The sequence below is a fragment of the Pimephales promelas genome, chromosome 21 (genome assembly GCF_988280905.1).
Source record: "Pimephales promelas chromosome 21, fPimPro1.hap1.1, whole genome shotgun sequence".
Classification (NCBI taxonomy): domain Eukaryota; kingdom Metazoa; phylum Chordata; class Actinopteri; order Cypriniformes; family Leuciscidae; genus Pimephales; species Pimephales promelas.
Genome location: NC_142789.1, coordinates 4144678 through 4159501, shown reverse-complemented (window position 1 = coordinate 4159501; position 14824 = coordinate 4144678). Strand labels below are relative to the sequence as shown.

General features: G+C 37.4%; 63 non-coding genes across 63 annotated transcripts; all 63 read left to right on the top strand.

Moving 5' to 3' along the window:
- The first annotated feature begins 21 nt into the window (after positions 1 to 21).
- trnac-gca (transfer RNA cysteine (anticodon GCA)) lies at positions 22 to 93 on the top strand. The gene has a single exon. It is a non-coding gene; the product is annotated as a tRNA-Cys (tRNA).
- A 140-nt stretch (positions 94 to 233) lies between these two features.
- Positions 234 to 305, top strand: trnac-gca (transfer RNA cysteine (anticodon GCA)). Its single transcript has one exon. It is a non-coding gene; the product is annotated as a tRNA-Cys (tRNA).
- A 139-nt stretch (positions 306 to 444) lies between these two features.
- trnac-gca (transfer RNA cysteine (anticodon GCA)) lies at positions 445 to 516 on the top strand. Its single transcript has one exon. It is a non-coding gene; the product is annotated as a tRNA-Cys (tRNA).
- Positions 517 to 655: 139 nt separating this feature from the next.
- Positions 656 to 727, top strand: trnac-gca (transfer RNA cysteine (anticodon GCA)). Its single transcript has one exon. It is a non-coding gene; the product is annotated as a tRNA-Cys (tRNA).
- A 142-nt stretch (positions 728 to 869) lies between these two features.
- trnar-gcg (transfer RNA arginine (anticodon GCG)) lies at positions 870 to 941 on the top strand. Its single transcript has one exon. It is a non-coding gene; the product is annotated as a tRNA-Arg (tRNA).
- Positions 942 to 1081: 140 nt separating this feature from the next.
- trnac-gca (transfer RNA cysteine (anticodon GCA)) lies at positions 1082 to 1153 on the top strand. The gene has a single exon. It is a non-coding gene; the product is annotated as a tRNA-Cys (tRNA).
- A 139-nt stretch (positions 1154 to 1292) lies between these two features.
- trnac-gca (transfer RNA cysteine (anticodon GCA)) lies at positions 1293 to 1364 on the top strand. Its single transcript has one exon. It is a non-coding gene; the product is annotated as a tRNA-Cys (tRNA).
- A 140-nt stretch (positions 1365 to 1504) lies between these two features.
- trnac-gca (transfer RNA cysteine (anticodon GCA)) lies at positions 1505 to 1576 on the top strand. Its single transcript has one exon. It is a non-coding gene; the product is annotated as a tRNA-Cys (tRNA).
- A 141-nt stretch (positions 1577 to 1717) lies between these two features.
- trnac-gca (transfer RNA cysteine (anticodon GCA)) lies at positions 1718 to 1789 on the top strand. Its single transcript has one exon. It is a non-coding gene; the product is annotated as a tRNA-Cys (tRNA).
- A 140-nt stretch (positions 1790 to 1929) lies between these two features.
- On the top strand, positions 1930 to 2001 carry trnac-gca (transfer RNA cysteine (anticodon GCA)). The gene has a single exon. It is a non-coding gene; the product is annotated as a tRNA-Cys (tRNA).
- A 139-nt stretch (positions 2002 to 2140) lies between these two features.
- trnac-gca (transfer RNA cysteine (anticodon GCA)) lies at positions 2141 to 2212 on the top strand. Its single transcript has one exon. It is a non-coding gene; the product is annotated as a tRNA-Cys (tRNA).
- A 139-nt stretch (positions 2213 to 2351) lies between these two features.
- trnac-gca (transfer RNA cysteine (anticodon GCA)) lies at positions 2352 to 2423 on the top strand. Its single transcript has one exon. It is a non-coding gene; the product is annotated as a tRNA-Cys (tRNA).
- Positions 2424 to 2777: 354 nt separating this feature from the next.
- trnac-gca (transfer RNA cysteine (anticodon GCA)) lies at positions 2778 to 2849 on the top strand. The gene has a single exon. It is a non-coding gene; the product is annotated as a tRNA-Cys (tRNA).
- A 139-nt stretch (positions 2850 to 2988) lies between these two features.
- Positions 2989 to 3060, top strand: trnac-gca (transfer RNA cysteine (anticodon GCA)). Its single transcript has one exon. It is a non-coding gene; the product is annotated as a tRNA-Cys (tRNA).
- A 235-nt stretch (positions 3061 to 3295) lies between these two features.
- Positions 3296 to 3367, top strand: trnac-gca (transfer RNA cysteine (anticodon GCA)). The gene has a single exon. It is a non-coding gene; the product is annotated as a tRNA-Cys (tRNA).
- A 353-nt stretch (positions 3368 to 3720) lies between these two features.
- trnac-gca (transfer RNA cysteine (anticodon GCA)) lies at positions 3721 to 3792 on the top strand. The gene has a single exon. It is a non-coding gene; the product is annotated as a tRNA-Cys (tRNA).
- Positions 3793 to 3932: 140 nt separating this feature from the next.
- On the top strand, positions 3933 to 4004 carry trnac-gca (transfer RNA cysteine (anticodon GCA)). Its single transcript has one exon. It is a non-coding gene; the product is annotated as a tRNA-Cys (tRNA).
- A 140-nt stretch (positions 4005 to 4144) lies between these two features.
- trnac-gca (transfer RNA cysteine (anticodon GCA)) lies at positions 4145 to 4216 on the top strand. The gene has a single exon. It is a non-coding gene; the product is annotated as a tRNA-Cys (tRNA).
- Positions 4217 to 4357: 141 nt separating this feature from the next.
- trnac-gca (transfer RNA cysteine (anticodon GCA)) lies at positions 4358 to 4429 on the top strand. Its single transcript has one exon. It is a non-coding gene; the product is annotated as a tRNA-Cys (tRNA).
- Positions 4430 to 4569: 140 nt separating this feature from the next.
- On the top strand, positions 4570 to 4641 carry trnac-gca (transfer RNA cysteine (anticodon GCA)). The gene has a single exon. It is a non-coding gene; the product is annotated as a tRNA-Cys (tRNA).
- Positions 4642 to 4780: 139 nt separating this feature from the next.
- Positions 4781 to 4852, top strand: trnac-gca (transfer RNA cysteine (anticodon GCA)). Its single transcript has one exon. It is a non-coding gene; the product is annotated as a tRNA-Cys (tRNA).
- A 140-nt stretch (positions 4853 to 4992) lies between these two features.
- On the top strand, positions 4993 to 5064 carry trnac-gca (transfer RNA cysteine (anticodon GCA)). Its single transcript has one exon. It is a non-coding gene; the product is annotated as a tRNA-Cys (tRNA).
- A 141-nt stretch (positions 5065 to 5205) lies between these two features.
- trnar-gcg (transfer RNA arginine (anticodon GCG)) lies at positions 5206 to 5277 on the top strand. Its single transcript has one exon. It is a non-coding gene; the product is annotated as a tRNA-Arg (tRNA).
- A 141-nt stretch (positions 5278 to 5418) lies between these two features.
- On the top strand, positions 5419 to 5490 carry trnac-gca (transfer RNA cysteine (anticodon GCA)). Its single transcript has one exon. It is a non-coding gene; the product is annotated as a tRNA-Cys (tRNA).
- Positions 5491 to 5629: 139 nt separating this feature from the next.
- On the top strand, positions 5630 to 5701 carry trnac-gca (transfer RNA cysteine (anticodon GCA)). Its single transcript has one exon. It is a non-coding gene; the product is annotated as a tRNA-Cys (tRNA).
- A 140-nt stretch (positions 5702 to 5841) lies between these two features.
- On the top strand, positions 5842 to 5913 carry trnac-gca (transfer RNA cysteine (anticodon GCA)). Its single transcript has one exon. It is a non-coding gene; the product is annotated as a tRNA-Cys (tRNA).
- A 141-nt stretch (positions 5914 to 6054) lies between these two features.
- Positions 6055 to 6126, top strand: trnac-gca (transfer RNA cysteine (anticodon GCA)). Its single transcript has one exon. It is a non-coding gene; the product is annotated as a tRNA-Cys (tRNA).
- A 140-nt stretch (positions 6127 to 6266) lies between these two features.
- trnac-gca (transfer RNA cysteine (anticodon GCA)) lies at positions 6267 to 6338 on the top strand. The gene has a single exon. It is a non-coding gene; the product is annotated as a tRNA-Cys (tRNA).
- Positions 6339 to 6476: 138 nt separating this feature from the next.
- Positions 6477 to 6548, top strand: trnac-gca (transfer RNA cysteine (anticodon GCA)). Its single transcript has one exon. It is a non-coding gene; the product is annotated as a tRNA-Cys (tRNA).
- Positions 6549 to 6687: 139 nt separating this feature from the next.
- trnac-gca (transfer RNA cysteine (anticodon GCA)) lies at positions 6688 to 6759 on the top strand. The gene has a single exon. It is a non-coding gene; the product is annotated as a tRNA-Cys (tRNA).
- A 139-nt stretch (positions 6760 to 6898) lies between these two features.
- trnac-gca (transfer RNA cysteine (anticodon GCA)) lies at positions 6899 to 6970 on the top strand. The gene has a single exon. It is a non-coding gene; the product is annotated as a tRNA-Cys (tRNA).
- Positions 6971 to 7205: 235 nt separating this feature from the next.
- On the top strand, positions 7206 to 7277 carry trnac-gca (transfer RNA cysteine (anticodon GCA)). Its single transcript has one exon. It is a non-coding gene; the product is annotated as a tRNA-Cys (tRNA).
- A 563-nt stretch (positions 7278 to 7840) lies between these two features.
- On the top strand, positions 7841 to 7912 carry trnac-gca (transfer RNA cysteine (anticodon GCA)). The gene has a single exon. It is a non-coding gene; the product is annotated as a tRNA-Cys (tRNA).
- Positions 7913 to 8360: 448 nt separating this feature from the next.
- Positions 8361 to 8432, top strand: trnac-gca (transfer RNA cysteine (anticodon GCA)). The gene has a single exon. It is a non-coding gene; the product is annotated as a tRNA-Cys (tRNA).
- A 138-nt stretch (positions 8433 to 8570) lies between these two features.
- trnac-gca (transfer RNA cysteine (anticodon GCA)) lies at positions 8571 to 8642 on the top strand. Its single transcript has one exon. It is a non-coding gene; the product is annotated as a tRNA-Cys (tRNA).
- Positions 8643 to 8782: 140 nt separating this feature from the next.
- Positions 8783 to 8854, top strand: trnac-gca (transfer RNA cysteine (anticodon GCA)). Its single transcript has one exon. It is a non-coding gene; the product is annotated as a tRNA-Cys (tRNA).
- Positions 8855 to 8992: 138 nt separating this feature from the next.
- Positions 8993 to 9064, top strand: trnac-gca (transfer RNA cysteine (anticodon GCA)). Its single transcript has one exon. It is a non-coding gene; the product is annotated as a tRNA-Cys (tRNA).
- A 144-nt stretch (positions 9065 to 9208) lies between these two features.
- trnac-gca (transfer RNA cysteine (anticodon GCA)) lies at positions 9209 to 9280 on the top strand. Its single transcript has one exon. It is a non-coding gene; the product is annotated as a tRNA-Cys (tRNA).
- A 140-nt stretch (positions 9281 to 9420) lies between these two features.
- trnac-gca (transfer RNA cysteine (anticodon GCA)) lies at positions 9421 to 9492 on the top strand. Its single transcript has one exon. It is a non-coding gene; the product is annotated as a tRNA-Cys (tRNA).
- A 139-nt stretch (positions 9493 to 9631) lies between these two features.
- On the top strand, positions 9632 to 9703 carry trnac-gca (transfer RNA cysteine (anticodon GCA)). Its single transcript has one exon. It is a non-coding gene; the product is annotated as a tRNA-Cys (tRNA).
- A 140-nt stretch (positions 9704 to 9843) lies between these two features.
- trnac-gca (transfer RNA cysteine (anticodon GCA)) lies at positions 9844 to 9915 on the top strand. The gene has a single exon. It is a non-coding gene; the product is annotated as a tRNA-Cys (tRNA).
- Positions 9916 to 10054: 139 nt separating this feature from the next.
- On the top strand, positions 10055 to 10126 carry trnac-gca (transfer RNA cysteine (anticodon GCA)). The gene has a single exon. It is a non-coding gene; the product is annotated as a tRNA-Cys (tRNA).
- A 139-nt stretch (positions 10127 to 10265) lies between these two features.
- trnac-gca (transfer RNA cysteine (anticodon GCA)) lies at positions 10266 to 10337 on the top strand. Its single transcript has one exon. It is a non-coding gene; the product is annotated as a tRNA-Cys (tRNA).
- A 139-nt stretch (positions 10338 to 10476) lies between these two features.
- On the top strand, positions 10477 to 10548 carry trnac-gca (transfer RNA cysteine (anticodon GCA)). The gene has a single exon. It is a non-coding gene; the product is annotated as a tRNA-Cys (tRNA).
- Positions 10549 to 10782: 234 nt separating this feature from the next.
- trnac-gca (transfer RNA cysteine (anticodon GCA)) lies at positions 10783 to 10854 on the top strand. The gene has a single exon. It is a non-coding gene; the product is annotated as a tRNA-Cys (tRNA).
- A 139-nt stretch (positions 10855 to 10993) lies between these two features.
- On the top strand, positions 10994 to 11065 carry trnac-gca (transfer RNA cysteine (anticodon GCA)). The gene has a single exon. It is a non-coding gene; the product is annotated as a tRNA-Cys (tRNA).
- Positions 11066 to 11204: 139 nt separating this feature from the next.
- trnac-gca (transfer RNA cysteine (anticodon GCA)) lies at positions 11205 to 11276 on the top strand. Its single transcript has one exon. It is a non-coding gene; the product is annotated as a tRNA-Cys (tRNA).
- A 235-nt stretch (positions 11277 to 11511) lies between these two features.
- On the top strand, positions 11512 to 11583 carry trnac-gca (transfer RNA cysteine (anticodon GCA)). Its single transcript has one exon. It is a non-coding gene; the product is annotated as a tRNA-Cys (tRNA).
- A 142-nt stretch (positions 11584 to 11725) lies between these two features.
- On the top strand, positions 11726 to 11797 carry trnac-gca (transfer RNA cysteine (anticodon GCA)). The gene has a single exon. It is a non-coding gene; the product is annotated as a tRNA-Cys (tRNA).
- A 139-nt stretch (positions 11798 to 11936) lies between these two features.
- On the top strand, positions 11937 to 12008 carry trnac-gca (transfer RNA cysteine (anticodon GCA)). Its single transcript has one exon. It is a non-coding gene; the product is annotated as a tRNA-Cys (tRNA).
- Positions 12009 to 12148: 140 nt separating this feature from the next.
- On the top strand, positions 12149 to 12220 carry trnac-gca (transfer RNA cysteine (anticodon GCA)). Its single transcript has one exon. It is a non-coding gene; the product is annotated as a tRNA-Cys (tRNA).
- A 140-nt stretch (positions 12221 to 12360) lies between these two features.
- trnac-gca (transfer RNA cysteine (anticodon GCA)) lies at positions 12361 to 12432 on the top strand. The gene has a single exon. It is a non-coding gene; the product is annotated as a tRNA-Cys (tRNA).
- A 141-nt stretch (positions 12433 to 12573) lies between these two features.
- On the top strand, positions 12574 to 12645 carry trnac-gca (transfer RNA cysteine (anticodon GCA)). Its single transcript has one exon. It is a non-coding gene; the product is annotated as a tRNA-Cys (tRNA).
- Positions 12646 to 12785: 140 nt separating this feature from the next.
- trnac-gca (transfer RNA cysteine (anticodon GCA)) lies at positions 12786 to 12857 on the top strand. The gene has a single exon. It is a non-coding gene; the product is annotated as a tRNA-Cys (tRNA).
- A 139-nt stretch (positions 12858 to 12996) lies between these two features.
- trnac-gca (transfer RNA cysteine (anticodon GCA)) lies at positions 12997 to 13068 on the top strand. The gene has a single exon. It is a non-coding gene; the product is annotated as a tRNA-Cys (tRNA).
- A 142-nt stretch (positions 13069 to 13210) lies between these two features.
- Positions 13211 to 13282, top strand: trnac-gca (transfer RNA cysteine (anticodon GCA)). The gene has a single exon. It is a non-coding gene; the product is annotated as a tRNA-Cys (tRNA).
- A 129-nt stretch (positions 13283 to 13411) lies between these two features.
- Positions 13412 to 13483, top strand: trnar-gcg (transfer RNA arginine (anticodon GCG)). The gene has a single exon. It is a non-coding gene; the product is annotated as a tRNA-Arg (tRNA).
- A 140-nt stretch (positions 13484 to 13623) lies between these two features.
- On the top strand, positions 13624 to 13695 carry trnac-gca (transfer RNA cysteine (anticodon GCA)). The gene has a single exon. It is a non-coding gene; the product is annotated as a tRNA-Cys (tRNA).
- Positions 13696 to 13834: 139 nt separating this feature from the next.
- trnac-gca (transfer RNA cysteine (anticodon GCA)) lies at positions 13835 to 13906 on the top strand. The gene has a single exon. It is a non-coding gene; the product is annotated as a tRNA-Cys (tRNA).
- Positions 13907 to 14046: 140 nt separating this feature from the next.
- trnac-gca (transfer RNA cysteine (anticodon GCA)) lies at positions 14047 to 14118 on the top strand. Its single transcript has one exon. It is a non-coding gene; the product is annotated as a tRNA-Cys (tRNA).
- Positions 14119 to 14257: 139 nt separating this feature from the next.
- trnac-gca (transfer RNA cysteine (anticodon GCA)) lies at positions 14258 to 14329 on the top strand. Its single transcript has one exon. It is a non-coding gene; the product is annotated as a tRNA-Cys (tRNA).
- Positions 14330 to 14469: 140 nt separating this feature from the next.
- On the top strand, positions 14470 to 14541 carry trnac-gca (transfer RNA cysteine (anticodon GCA)). The gene has a single exon. It is a non-coding gene; the product is annotated as a tRNA-Cys (tRNA).
- Positions 14542 to 14682: 141 nt separating this feature from the next.
- Positions 14683 to 14754, top strand: trnac-gca (transfer RNA cysteine (anticodon GCA)). The gene has a single exon. It is a non-coding gene; the product is annotated as a tRNA-Cys (tRNA).
- Positions 14755 to 14824: the final 70 nt, after the last annotated feature.

Here is a 14824-nt window from a genome sequence, read left to right as displayed (position 1 = left end):
ATTTGAAACGTTTTTTTGAAGGGGGGTATAGCTCAGTGGTAGAGCATTTGACTGCAGATCAAGAGGTCCTCGGTTCAAATCCGAGTGCCCCCTTTAGCATGTCCCAATCTGCATGTTATCTTTGGTGTTATGCTAGTTTCGTACAAGCCAATTACTTAATTCTTTAACCTTATACAGACGAATTTAAGAAAATTCCAGAATTTGTTTTTCTTATTTGAAAAGATTTTTTGAAGGGGGGTATAGCTCAGTGGTAGAGCATTTGACTGCAGATCAAGAGGTCCTCGGTTCAAATCCGAGTGCCCCCTTTAGCATGTCCCAATCTGCACGTTATCTTTAGTGTTATGCTAGTTTCCAACTAGCCAATTACTTCATTCTTTAACCTTATACAGACAAATTTAAGAAAATTCCAGATATTTTTTCTTATTTGAAAAAATCTTTTAGAAAGGGGGTATAGCTCAGTGGTAGAGCATTTGACTGCAGATCAAGAGGTCCTTGGTTCAAATCCGAGTGCCCCCTTTAGCATGCCCCAATCTGCATGTTATCTTTGGTGTTATGCTAGTTTCGTACAAGTCAATTACTTAATTCTTTAACCTTATACAGACGAATTTAAGAAAATTCCAGATATTTTTTCTTATTTGAAAAAATCTTTTAGAAAGGGGGTATAGCTCATTGGTAGAGCATTTGACTGCAGATCAAGAGGTCCTTGGTTCAAATCCGAGTGCCCCCTTTAGCATGTCCCAATCTGCACGTTGTCTTTGGTGTTATGCTAGTTTCCAACTAGCCAAATACTTCATTATTTAACCTTATACAGACGAATTTAAGAAAATTCCAGAATTTTTTTTTCTTATTTGCAAAAAAGCTTTGTGAAAGGGGGTATAGCTCAGTGGTAGAGCATTTGACTGCGGATCAAGAGGTCCTCGGTTCAAATCCAAGTGCCCTCTTTAGCATGCCCCAATCTGCATGTTATCTTTGGTGTTATGCTAGTTTCGTACAAGCCAATTACTTAATTCTTTAACCTTATACAGACGAATTTAAGAAAATTCCAGAATTTGTTTTTCTTATTTGAAAAGTTATTTTGAAGGGGGGTATAGCTCAGTGGTAGAGCATTTGACTGCAGATCAAGAGGTCCTCGGTTCAAATCCGAGTGCCCCCTTTAGCATGTCCCAATCTGCACGTTATCTTTGGTGTTATGCTAGTTTCCAACTAGAAAATTACTTCATTCTTTAACCTTATACAGACGAATTTAAGAAAATTCCAGATATTTTTTCTTATTTGAAAAAATCTTTTAGAAAGGGGGTATAGCTCAGTGGTAGAGCATTTGACTGCAGATCAAGAGGTCTTTGGTTCAAATCCGAGTGCCCCCTTTAGCATGTCCCAATCTGCACGTTATCTTTGGTGTTATGCTAGTTTCCAACTAGCCAAATACTTCATTATTTAACCTTATACAGACGAATTTAAGAAAATTCCAGAATTTTTTTTTCTTATTTGAAGCGTTTTTTTGAAGGGGGGTATAGCTCAGTGGTAGAGCATTTGACTGCAGATCAAGAGGTCCTCGGTTCAAATCCGAGTGCTTTCTTTAGCATGTCCCAATCTGCATGTTATCTTTGTTGTTATGCTAGTTCCGTACAAGCCAATTATTTCAGTCTTTAACCTTATACAGACAAATTTAAGAAAATTCCAGATATTTTTTTCTAATTTGCAAAAAAGCTTTGTGAAAGGGGGTATAGCTCAGTGGCAGAGCATTTGACTGCAGCTCAAGAGGTCCTCGGTTCAAACCCGAGTGCCCTCTTTAGCATGCCCCAATCTGCATGTTATCTTTGGTGTTATGCTAGTTTCGTACAAGCCAATTACTTAATTCTTTAACCTTATACAGACGAATTTAAGAAAATTCCAGAATTTGTTTTTCTTATTTGAAAAGATTTTTTGAAGGGGGGTATAGCTCAGTGGTAGAGCATTTGACTGCAGATCAAGAGGTCCTCGGTTCAAATCCGAGTGCCCCCTTTAGCATGTCCCAATCTGCACGTTATCTTTAGTGTTATGCTAGTTTCCAACTAGCCAATTACTTCATTCTTTAACCTTATACAGACAAATTTAAGAAAATTCCAGATATTTTTTCTTATTTGAAAAAATCTTTTAGAAAGGGGGTATAGCTCAGTGGTAGAGCATTTGACTGCAGATCAAGAGGTCCTTGGTTCAAATCCGAGTGCCCCCTTTAGCATGCCCCAATCTGCATGTTATCTTTGGTGTTATGCTAGTTTCGTACAAGTCAATTACTTAATTCTTTAACCTTATACAGACGAATTTAAGAAAATTCCAGATATTTTTTCTTATTTGAAAAAATCTTTTAGAAAGGGGGTATAGCTCAGTGGTAGAGCATTTGACTGCAGATCAAGAGGTCCTCGGTTCAAATCCGAGTGCCCCCTTCAGCATGTCCCAATCTGCATGTTATCTTTGTTGTTATCCTAGTTCCGTACAAGCCAATTATTTCAGTCTTTAACCTTATACAGACAAATTTAAGAAAATTCCAGATATTTGTTTCTAATTTGCAAAAAAGCTTTTCGAAAGGGGGTATAGCTCAGTGGTAGAGCATTTGACTGCACAATCAAGAGGTCCTCGGTTCAAATCCGAGTGCCCCCTTTAGCATGCCCCAATCTGCATGTTATCTTTGGTGTTATGCTAGTTTCGTACAAGCCAATTACTTAATTCTTTAACCTTATACAGACGAATTTAAGAAAATTCCAGAATTTGTTTTTCTTATTTGAAAAGATTTTTTGAAGGGGGGTATAGCTCAGTGGTAGAGCATTTGACTGCAGATCAAGAGGTCCTCGGTTCAAATCCGAGTGCCCCCTTTAGCATGTCCCAATCTGCACGTTATCTTTGGTGTTATGCTAGTTTCCAACTAGCCAATTACTTCATTCTTTAACCTTATACAGACGAATTTAAGAAAATTCCAGATATTTTATCTTATTTGAAAAAATCTTTTAGAAAGGGGGTATAGCTCAGTGGTAGAGCATTTGACTGCAGATCAAGAGGTCCTTGGTTCAAATCCGAGTGCCCCCTTTAGCATGCCCCAATCTGCATGTTATCTTTGGTGTTATGCTAGTTTCGTACAAGCCAATTACTTAATTCTTTAAGCTTATACAGACGAATTTAAGAAAATTCCAGAATTTTTTTTTCTTATTTGAAAAGTTTTTTTTGAAAATTTGGTGTTATGCTAGTTTCCAACTAGCCAATTACAGACAAATTTAAGAAAATTCAAGATATATTTTTCTTATTTGAAAAAAGCTTTTCGGAAGGGGGTATAGCTCAGTGGTAGAGCATTTGACTGCAGATCAAGAGGTCCTCGGTTCAAATCCGAGTGCCCCCTTCAGCATGTCCCAACCTGCATGTTATCTTTGTTGTTATCCTAGTTCCGTACAAGCCAATTATTTCAGTCTTTAACCTTATACAGACAAATTTAAGAAAATTCCAGATATTTGTTTCTAATTTGCAAAAAAGCTTTTCGAAAGGGGGTATAGCTCAGTGGTAGAGCATTTGACTGCACAATCAAGAGGTCCTCGGTTCAAATCCGAGTGCCCCCTTTAGCATGCCCCAATCTGCATGTTATCTTTGGTGTTATGCTAGTTTCCAACAAGCCAATTACTTCATTCTTTAACCTTATACAGACGAATTTAAGAAAATTCCAGATATTTTTTCTTATTTGAAAAAATCTTTTAGAAAGGGGGTATAGCTCAGTGGTAGAGCATTTGACTGCAGATCAAGAGGTCCTTGGTTCAAATCCGAGTGACCCCTTTAGCATGTCCCAATCTGCACGTTTTCTTTGGTGTTATGCTAGTTTCCAACTAGCCAATTACTTCATTCTTTAACCTTATACAGACGAATTTAAGAAAATTCCAGAATTTTTTTTTCTTATTTGAAACGGTTTTTTGAAGGGGGGTATAGCTCAGTGGTAGAGCATTTGACTGCAGATCAAGAGGTCCTCGGTTCAAATCCGAGTGCCCCCTTTAGCATGTCCCAATCTACATGTTATCTTTGGTGTTATGCTAGTTTCCAACTAGCCAATTACTTAATTCTTTAACCTTATACAGACGAATTTAAGAAAATTCCAGAATTTGTTTTTCTTATTTGAAACGTTTTTTTGAAGGGGGGTATAGCTCAGTGGTAGAGCATTTGACTGCAGATCAAGAGGTCCTCGGTTCAAATCCAAGTGCCTCCTTTAGCATGTCCCAATCTGCATGTTATCTTTGTTGTTATGCTAGTTCCGTACAAGCCAATTATTTCAGTCTTTAACCTTATACAGACAAATTTAAGAAAATTCCAGATATTTTTTTCTAATTTGCAAAAAAGCTTTGTGAAAGGGGGTATAGCTCAGTGGTAGAGCATTTGACTGCAGATCAAGAGGTCCTCGGTTCAAATCCGAGTGCCCCCTTTAGCATGCCCCAATCTGCATGTTATCTTTGGTGTTATGCTAGTTTCGTACAAGCCAATTACTTAATTCTTTAACCTTATACAGACGAATTTAAGAAAATTCCAGAATTTGTTTTTCTTATTTGAAAAGATTTTTTGAAGGGGGGTATAGCTCAGTGGTAGAGCATTTGACTGCAGATCAAGAGGTCCTCGGTTCAAATCCGAGTGCCCCCTTTAGCATGTCCCAATCTGCACGTTATCTTTGGTGTTATGCTAGTTTCCAACTAGAAAATTACTTCATTCTTTAACCTTATACAGACGAATTTAAGAAAATTCCAGATATTTTTTCTTATTTGAAAAAATCTTTTAGAAAGGGGGTATAGCTCATTGGTAGAGCATTTGACTGCAGATCAAGAGGTCCTTGGTTCAAATCCGAGTGCCCCCTTTAGCATGTTCCAATCTGCACGTTGTCTTTGGTGTTATGCTAGTTTCCAACTAGCCAAATACTTCATTCTTTAACCTTATACAGACGAATTTAAGAAAATTCCAGAATTTTTTTTTCTTATTTGAAACATTTTTTGGAAGGGGGGTATAGCTCAGTGGTAGAGCATTTGACTGCAGATCAAGAGGTCCTCGGTTCAAATCCGAGTGCCCCCTTTAGCATGTCCCAATCTGCATGTTATCTTTGTTGTTATGCTAGTTCCGTACAAGCCAATTATTTCAGTCTTTAACCTTATACAGACAAATTTAAGAAAATTCCAGATATTTTTTTCTAATTTGCAAAAAAGCTTTGTGAAAGGGGGTATAGCTCAGTGGTAGAGCATTTGACTGCGGATCAAGAGGTCCTCGGTTCAAATCCAAGTGCCCTCTTTTGCATGCCCCAATCTGCATGTTATCTTTGGTGTTATGCTAGTTTCGTACAAGCCAATTACTTAATTCTTTAACCTTATACAGACGAATTTAAGAAAATTCCAGAATTTGTTTTTCTTATTTGAAAAGTTATTTTCGAAGGGGGGTATAGCTCAGTGGTAGAGCATTTGACTGCAGATCAAGAGGTCCTCGGTTCAAATCCGAGTGCCCCCTTTAGCATGTCCCAATCTGCACGTTATCTTTGGTGTTATGCTAGTTTCCAACTAGAAAATTACTTCATTCTTTAACCTTATACAGACGAATTTAAGAAAATTCCAGATATTTTTTCTTATTTGAAAAAATCTTTTAGAAAGGGGGTATAGCTCAGTGGTAGAGCATTTGACTGCAGATCAAGAGGTCCTTGGTTCAAATCCGAGTGCCCCCTTTAGCATGTCCCAATCTGCACGTTATCTTTGGTGTTATGCTAGTTTCCAACTAGCCAAATACTTCATTATTTAACCTTATACAGACGAATTTAAGAAAATTCCAGAATTTTTTTTTCTTATTTGAAGCGTTTTTTTGAAGGGGGGTATAGCTCAGTGGTAGAGCATTTGACTGCAGATCAAGAGGTCCTCGGTTCAAATCCGAGTGCCCCCTTTAGCATGTCCCAATCTGCATGTTATCTTTGTTGTTATGCTAGTTCTGTACAAGCCAATTATTTCAGTCTTTAACCTTATACAGACAAATTTAAGAAAATTCCAGATATTTTTTTCTAATTTGCAAAAAAGCTTTGTGAAAGGGGGTATAGCTCAGTTGCAGAGCATTTGACTGCAGCTCAAGAGGTCCTCGGTTCAAACCCGAGTGCCCTCTTTAGCATGCCCCAATCTGCATGTTATCTTTGGTGTTATGCTAGTTTCGTACAAGCCAATTACTTAATTCTTTAACCTTATACAGACGAATTTAAGAAAAGTCCAGAATTTGTTTTTCTTATTTGAAAAGATTTTTTGAAGGGGGGTATAGCTCAGTGGTAGAGCATTTGACTGCAGATCAAGAGGTCCTCGGTTCAAATCCGAGTGCCCCTTTAGCATGTCCCAATCTGCACGTTATCTTTAGTGTTATGCTAGTTTCGTACAAGCCAATTACTTAATTCTTTAACCATATACAGACGAATTTAAGAAAATTCCAGATATTTTTTCTTATTTGAAAAAATCTTTTAGAAAGGGGGTATAGCTCAGTGGTAGAGCATTTGACTGCAGATCAAGAGGTCCTCGGTTCAAATCCGAGTGCCCCCTTTAGCATGCCCCAATCTGCATGTTATCTTTGGTGTTATGCTAGTTTCGTACAAGCCAATTACTTAATTCTTTAACCTTATACAGACGAATTTAAGAAAATTCCAGATATTTTTTCTTATTTGAAAAAATCTTTGAGAAAGGGGGTATAGCTCAGTGGTAGAGCATTTGACTGCAGATCAAGAGGTCCTCGGATCAAATCCGAGTGCCCCCTTTAGCATGTCCCAATCTGCACGTTATCTTTGGTGTTATGCTAGTTTCCAACTAGCCAATTACTTCATTCTTTAACCTTATACAGACGAATTTAAGAAAATTCCAGATATTTTATCTTATTTGAAAAAATCTTTTAGAAAGGGGGTATAGCTCAGTGGTAGAGCATTTGACTGCAGATCAAGAGGTCCTTGGTTCAAATCCGAGTGCCCCCTTTAGCATGCCCCAATCTGCATGTTATCTTTGGTGTTATGCTAGTTTCGTACAAGCCAATTACTTAATTCTTTAAGCTTATACAGACGAATTTAAGAAAATTCCAGAATTTTTTTTTCTTATTTGAAAAGTTTTTTTTGAAAATTTGGTGTTATGCTAGTTTCCAACTAGCCAATTACAGACAAATTTAAGAAAATTCAAGATATATTTTTCTTATTTGAAAAAAGTTTTTCGGAAGGGGGTATAGCTCAGTGGTAGAGCATTTGACTGCAGATCAAGAGGTCCTCGGTTCAAATCCGAGTGCCCCTTCAGCATGTCCCAACCTGCATGTTATCTTTGTTGTTATCCTAGTTCCGTACAAGCCAATTATTTCAGTCTTTAACCTTATACAGACAAATTTAAGAAAATTCCAGATATTTGTTTCTAATTTGCAAAAAAGCTTTTCGAAAGGGGGTATAGCTCAGTGGTAGAGCATTTGACTGCACAATCAAGAGGTCCTCGGTTCAAATCCGAGTGCCCCCTTTAGCATGCCCCAATCTGCATGTTATCTTTGGTGTTATGCTAGTTTCGTACAAGCCAATTACTTAATTCTTTAACCTTATACAGACGAATTTAAGAAAATTCTAGAATTTGTTTTTCTTATTTGAAAATATTTTTTGAAGGGGGGTCCTCAGTGGTAGAGCATTTGACTGCAGATCAAGAGGTCCTCGGTTCAAATCCGAGTGCCCCCTTTAGCATGTCCCAATCTGCATGTTATCTTTGTTGTTATGCTAGTTCCGTACAAGCCAATTATTTCAGTCTTTAACCTTATACAGAAAAATTTAAGAAAATTCCAGATATTTTTTTCTAATTTGCAAAAAAGCTTTGTGAAAGGGGGTATAGCTCAGTGGTAGAGCATTTGACTGCAGATCAAGAGGTCCTCGGTTCAAGTCCGAGTGCGCCCTTTAGCATGGCTGAGTGCGATCTTTGGCACTGTTATGCTAGTTTCCAACTAGCCAATCACTTCATTCGTTTACAATATTCTGGTGTTTTTGAGAAATATTGTTATATATTTATTTTCTCAATTTCAAACATGTTCTCCGAAACGGGGTTTAGCTCAGTGGTAGAGCATTTGAATGCAGATCAAGAGGTCCTTGGTTCAAGTCTGAGTGCCCCCTTTAGCATGTCCCAATCTGCACGTTATCTTTGGTGTTATGCTAGTTTCCAACTAGCCAATTACTTCATTCTTTAACCTTATACAGACGAATTTAAGAAAATTCCAGAATTTTTTTTTCTTATTTGAAAAGTTTTTTTTGAAAATTTGGTGTTATGCTAGTTTCCAACTAGCCAATTACAGACAAATTTAAGAAAATTCAAGATATATTTTTCTTATTTGAAAAAAGCTTTTCGGTAGGCGGTATAGCTCAGTGGTAGAGCATTTGACTGCAGATCAAGAGGTCGTCGGTTCAAATCCGAGTGCCCCCTTTAGCATGTCCCAATCTGCATGTTATCTTTGTTATCCTAGTTCCGTACAAGCCAATTATTTCAGTCTTTAATCTTATACAGACAAATTTAAGAAAATTCCAGATATTTTTTTCTAATTTGCAAAACAGCTTTTCGAAAGGGGGTATAGCTCAGTGGTAGAGCATTTGACTGCAGATCAAGAGGTCCTTGGTTCAAATCCGAGTGCCCCCTTTAGCATGTCCCAATCTGCACGTTATCTTTGGTGTTATGCTAGTTTCCAACTAGCCAATTACTTCATTCTTTAACCTTATACAGACGAATTTAAGAAAATTCCAGAATTTTTTTTTCTTATTTGAAACGTTTTTTTGAAGGGGGGTATAGCTCAGTGGTAGAGCATTTGACTGCAGATCAAGAGGTCCTCGGTTCAAATCCGAGTGCCCCCTTTAGCATGTCCCAATCTGCATGTTATCTTTGTTATCCTAGTTCCGTACAAGCCAATTATTTCAGTCTTTAACCTTATACAGACATATTTAAGAAAATTCCAGATATTTTTTTCTAATTTGCAAAAAAGCTTTTCGAAAGGGGGTATAGCTCAGTGGTAGAGCATTTGACTGCAGATCAAGAGGTACTTGGTTCAAATCCAATTGCCCCCTTTAGCATGTCCCAATCTGCACGTTATCTTTGGTGTTATGCTAGTTTCCAACTAGCCAATTACTTCATTCTTTAACCTTATACATTACAGACGAATTTAAGAAAATTCCAGAATTTTTTTTTCTTATTTGAAACGTTTTTTTGAAGGGGGTATAGCTCAGTGGTAGAGCATTTGACTGCAGATCAAGAGGTCCTCGGTTCAAATCCGAGTGCCCCCTTTAGCATGTCCCAATCTGCATGTTATCTTTGGTGTTATGCTAGTTTCCAACTAGCCAATTACTTCATTCTTTAACCTTATACAGACGAATTTAAGAAAATTCCAGAATTTTTTTTTCTTATTTGAAACGTGTTTTTGAAGGGGGGTATAGCTCAGTGGTAGAGCATTTGACTGCAGATCAAGAGGTCCTCGGTTCAAATCCGAGTGCCCCCTTTAGCATGCCCCAATCTGCATGTTATCTTTGGTGTTATGCTAGTTTCCAACTAGCCAATTACTTCATTCTTTAACCTTATACAGACGAATTTAAGAAAATTCCAGATATTTTTTCTTATTTGAAAAAATCTTTTAGAAAGGGGGTATAGCTCAGTGGTAGAGCATTTGACTGCAGATCAAGAGGTCCTTGGTTCAAATCCGAGTGCCCCCTTTAGCATGTCCCAATCTGCACGTTATCTTTGGTGTTATGCTAGTTTCCAACTAGCCAAATACTTCATTATTTAACCTTATACAGACGAATTTAAGAAAATTCCAGAATTTTTTTTTCTTATTTGAAGCGTTTTTTTGAAGGGGGGTATAGCTCAGTGGTAGAGCATTTGACTGCAGATCAAGAGGTCCTCGGTTCAAATCCGAGTGCCCCCTTTAGCATGTCCCAATCTGCATGTTATCTTTGTTGTTATGCTAGTTCTGTACAAGCCAATTATTTCAGTCTTTAACCTTATACAGACAAATTTAAGAAAATTCCAGATATTTTTTCTTATTTGAAAAAATCTTTTAGAAAGGGGGTATAGCTCAGTGGTAGAGCATTTGACTGCAGATCAAGAGGTCCTCGGTTCAAATCCGAGTGCCCCCTTTAGCATGCCCCAATCTGCATGTTATCTTTGGTGTTATGCTAGTTTCGTACAAGCCAATTACTTAATTCTTTAACCTTATACAGACGAATTTAAGAAAATTCCAGATATTTTTTCTTATTTGAAAAAATCTTTGAGAAAGGGGGTATAGCTCAGTGGTAGAGCATTTGACTGCAGATCAAGAGGTCCTCGGATCAAATCCGAGTGCCCCCTTTAGCATGTCCCAATCTGCACGTTATCTTTGGTGTTATGCTAGTTTCCAACTAGCCAATTACTTCATTCTTTAACCTTATACAGACGAATTTAAGAAAATTCCAGATATTTTATCTTATTTGAAAAAATCTTTTAGAAAGGGGGTATAGCTCAGTGGTAGAGCATTTGACTGCAGATCAAGAGGTCCTTGGTTCAAATCCGAGTGCCCCCTTTAGCATGCCCCAATCTGCATGTTATCTTTGGTGTTATGCTAGTTTCGTACAAGCCAATTACTTAATTCTTTAAGCTTATACAGACGAATTTAAGAAAATTCCAGAATTTTTTTTTCTTATTTGAAAAGTTTTTTTTGAAAATTTGGTGTTATGCTAGTTTCCAACTAGCCAATTACAGACGAATTTAAGAAAATTCCAGATATTTTTTCTTATTTGAAAAAATCTTTTAGAAAGGGGGTATAGCTCAGTGGTAGAGCATTTGACTGCAGATCAAGAGGTCCTTGGTTCAAATCCGAGTGCCCCCTTTAGCATGCCCCAATCTGCATGTTATCTTTGGTGTTATGCTAGTTTCGTACAAGCCAATTACTTAATTCTTTAACCTTATACAGACGAATTTAAGAAAATTCCAGATATTTTTTCTTATTTGAAAAAATCTTTTAGAAAGGGGGTATAGCTCAGTGGTAGAGCATTTGACTGCAGATCAAGAGGTCCTCGGTTCAAATCCGAGTGCCCCCTTTAGCATGTCCCAATCTGCACGTTATCTTTGGTGTTATGCTAGTTTCCAACTAGCCAATTACTTCATTCTTTAACCTTATACAGACGAATTTAAGAAAATTCCAGATATTTTATCTTATTTGAAAAAATCTTTTAGAAAGGGGGTATAGCTCAGTGGTAGAGCATTTGACTGCAGATCAAGAGGTCCTTGGTTCAAATCCGAGTGCCCCCTTTAGCATGCCCCAATCTGCATGTTATCTTTGGTGTTATGCTAGTTTCGTACAAGCCAATTACTTAATTCTTTAAGCTTATACAGACGAATTTAAGAAAATTCCAGAATTTTTTTTTCTTATTTGAAAAGTTTTTTTTGAAAATTTGGTGTTACGCTAGTTTCCAACTAGCCAATTACAGACAAATTTAAGAAAATTCAAGATATATTTTTCTTATTTGAAAAAAGCTTTTCGGAAGGGGGTATAGCTCAGTGGTAGAGCATTTGACTGCAGATCAAGAGGTCCTCGGTTCAAATCCGAGTGCCCCCTTTAGCATGCCCCAATCTGCATGTTATCTTTGGTGTTATGCTAGTTTCGTATAAGCCAATTACTTAATTCTTTAACCTTATACAGACGAATTTAAGAAAATTCCAGAATTTGTTTTTCTTATTTGAAAAAAGCTTTTTTGAAAGGGGGTATAGCTCAGTGGTAGAGCATTTGACTGCAGATCAAGAGGTCCTCGGTTCAAACCCGAGTGCCCCCTTTAGCATGCCCCAATCTGCATGTTATCTTTGGTGTTATGCTAGTTTACAACAAGCCAATTACTTCATTCTTTAACCTTATACAGACGAATTTAAGAAAATTCCAGATATTTTTTCTTATTTGAAAAAATCTTTTAGAAAGGGGGTATAGCTCAGTGGTAGAGCATTTGACTGCAGATCAAGAGGTCCTTGGTTCAAATCCGAGTGACCCCTTTAGCATGTCCCAATCTGCACGTTTTCTTTGGTGTTATGCTAGTTTCCAACTAGCCAATTACTTCATTCTTTAACCTTATACAGACGAATTTAAGAAAATTCCAGAATTTTTTTTTCTTATTTGAAACGTTTTTTTGAAGGGGGGTATAGCTCAGTGGTAGAGCATTTGACTGCAGATCAAGAGGTCCTCGGTTCAAATCCGAGTGCCCCCTTTAGCATGTCCCAATCTACATGTTATCTTTGGTGTTATGCTAGTTTCCAACTAGCCAATTACTTAATTCTTTAACCTTATACAGACGAAATTAAGAAAATTCCAGAATTTGTTTTTCTTATTTGAAAAGATTTTTTGAAGGGGGGTATAGCTCAGTGGTAGAGCATTTGACTGCAGATCAAGAGGTCCTCGGTTCAAATCCAAGCGCCTCCTTTAGCATGTCCCAATCTGCATGTTATCTTTGTTGTTATGCTAGTTCCGTACAAGCCAATTATTTCAGTCTTTAACCTTATACAGACAAATTTAAGAAAATTCCAGATATTTTTTTCTAATTTGCAAAAAAGCTTTGTGAAAGGGGGTATAGCTCAGTGGTAGAGCATTTGACTGCAGATCAAGAGGTCCTCGGTTCAAATCCAAGTGCCCCCTTTAGCATGTCCCAATCTGCACGTTATCTTTGGTGTTATGCTAGTTTCGTACAAGCCAATTACTTAATTCTTTAACCTTATACAGACGAATTTAAGAAAATTCCAGAATTTGTTTTTCTTATTTGAAAAGATTTTTTGAAGGGGGGTATAGCTCAGTGGTAGAGCATTTGACTGCAGATCAAGAGGTCCTCGGTTCAAATCCGAGTGCCCCCTTTAGCATGTCCCAATCTGCACGTTATCTTTGGTGTTATGCTAGTTTCCAACTAGCCAATTACTTCATTCTTTAACCTTATACAGACGAATTTAAGAAAATTCCAGATATTTTATCTTATTTGAAAAAATCTTTTAGAAAGGGGGTATAGCTCAGTGGTAGAGCATTTGACTGCAGATCAAGAGGTCCTTGTTTCAAATGCGAGTGCCCCCTTTAGCATGCCCCAATCTGCATGTTAACTTTGGTGTTATGCTAGTTTCGTACAAGCCAATTATTTAATTCTTTAAGCTTATACAGACGAATTTAAGAAAATTCCAGAATTTGTTTTTCTTATTTGAAAAAAGCTTTTTCGAAAGGGGGTATAGCTCAGTGGTAGAGCATTTGACTGCAGATCAAGAGGTCCTCGGTTCAAATCCGAGTGCCCCCTTTAGCATGTCCCAATCTGCATGTTATGCTAGTTCCGTACAAGCCAATTATTTCAGTCTTTAACCTTATACAGACAAATTTAAGAAAATTCCAGATATTTTTTTCTAATTTGCAAAAAAGCTTTGTGAAAGGGGGTATAGCTCAGTGGTAGAGCATTTGACTGCGGATCATGAGGTCCTCGGTTCAAATCCAAGTGCCCTCTTTAGCATGCCCCAATCTGCATGTTATCTTTGGTGTTATGCTAGTTTCGTACAAGCCAATTACTTAATTCTTTAACCTTATACAGACGAATTTAAGAAAATTCCAGAATTTGTTTTTCTTATTTGAAAAGATTTTTTGAAGGGGGGTATAGCTCAGTGGTAGAGCATTTGACTGCAGATCAAGAGGTCCTCGGTTCAAATCCGAGTGCCCCCTTTAGCATGTCCCAATCTGCACGTTATCTTTAGTGTTATGCTAGTTTCCAACTAGCCAATTACTTCATTCTTTAACCTTATACAGACAAATTTAAGAAAATTCCAGATATTTTTTCTTATTTGAAAAAATCTTTTAGAAAGGGGGTATAGCTCAGTGGTAGAGCATTTGACTGCAGATCAAGAGGTCCTTGGTTCAAATCCGAGTGCCCCCTTTAGCATGCCCCAATCTGCATGTTATCTTTGGTGTTATGCTAGTTTCGTACAAGCCAATTACTTAATTCTTTAACCTTATACAGACGAATTTAAGAAAATTCCAGAATTTGTTTTTCTTATTTGAAAAGATTTTTTGAAGGGGGGTATAGCTCAGTGGTAGAGCATTTGACTGCAGATCAAGAGGTCCTCGGTTCAAATCTGAGTGCCCCCTTTAGCATGTCCCAATCTGCACGTTATCTTTGGTGTTATGCTAGTTTCCAACTAGAAAATTACTTCATTCTTTAACCTTATACAGACGAATTTAAGAAAATTCCAGATATTTTTTCTTATTTGAAAAAATCTTTTAGAAAGGGGGTATAGCTCATTGGTAGAGCATTTGACTGCAGATCAAGAGGTCCTTGGTTCAAATCCGAGTGCCCCCTTTAGCATGTCCCAATCTGCACGTTATCTTTGGTGTTATGCTAGTTTCCAACTAGCCAAATACTTCATTATTTAACCTTATACAGACGAATTTAAGAAAATTCCAGAATTTTTTTTTCTTATTTGAAGCGTTTTTTTGAAGGGGGGTATAGCTCAGTGGTAGAGCATTTGACTGCAGATCAAGAGGTCCTCGGTTCAAATCCGAGTGCCCCCTTTAGCATGTCCCAATCTGCATGTTATCTTTGTTGTTATGCTAGTTCTGTACAAGCCAATTATTTCAGTCTTTAACCTTATACAGACAAATTTAAGAAAATTCCAGATATTTTTTTCTAATTTGCAAAAAAGCTTTGTGAAAGGGGGTATAGCTCAGTTGCAGAGCATTTGACTGCAGCTCAAGAGGTCCTCGGTTCAAACCCGAGTGCCCTCTTTAGCATGCCCCAATCTGCATGTTATCTTTGGTGTTATGCTAGTTTCGTACAAGCCAATTACTTAATTCT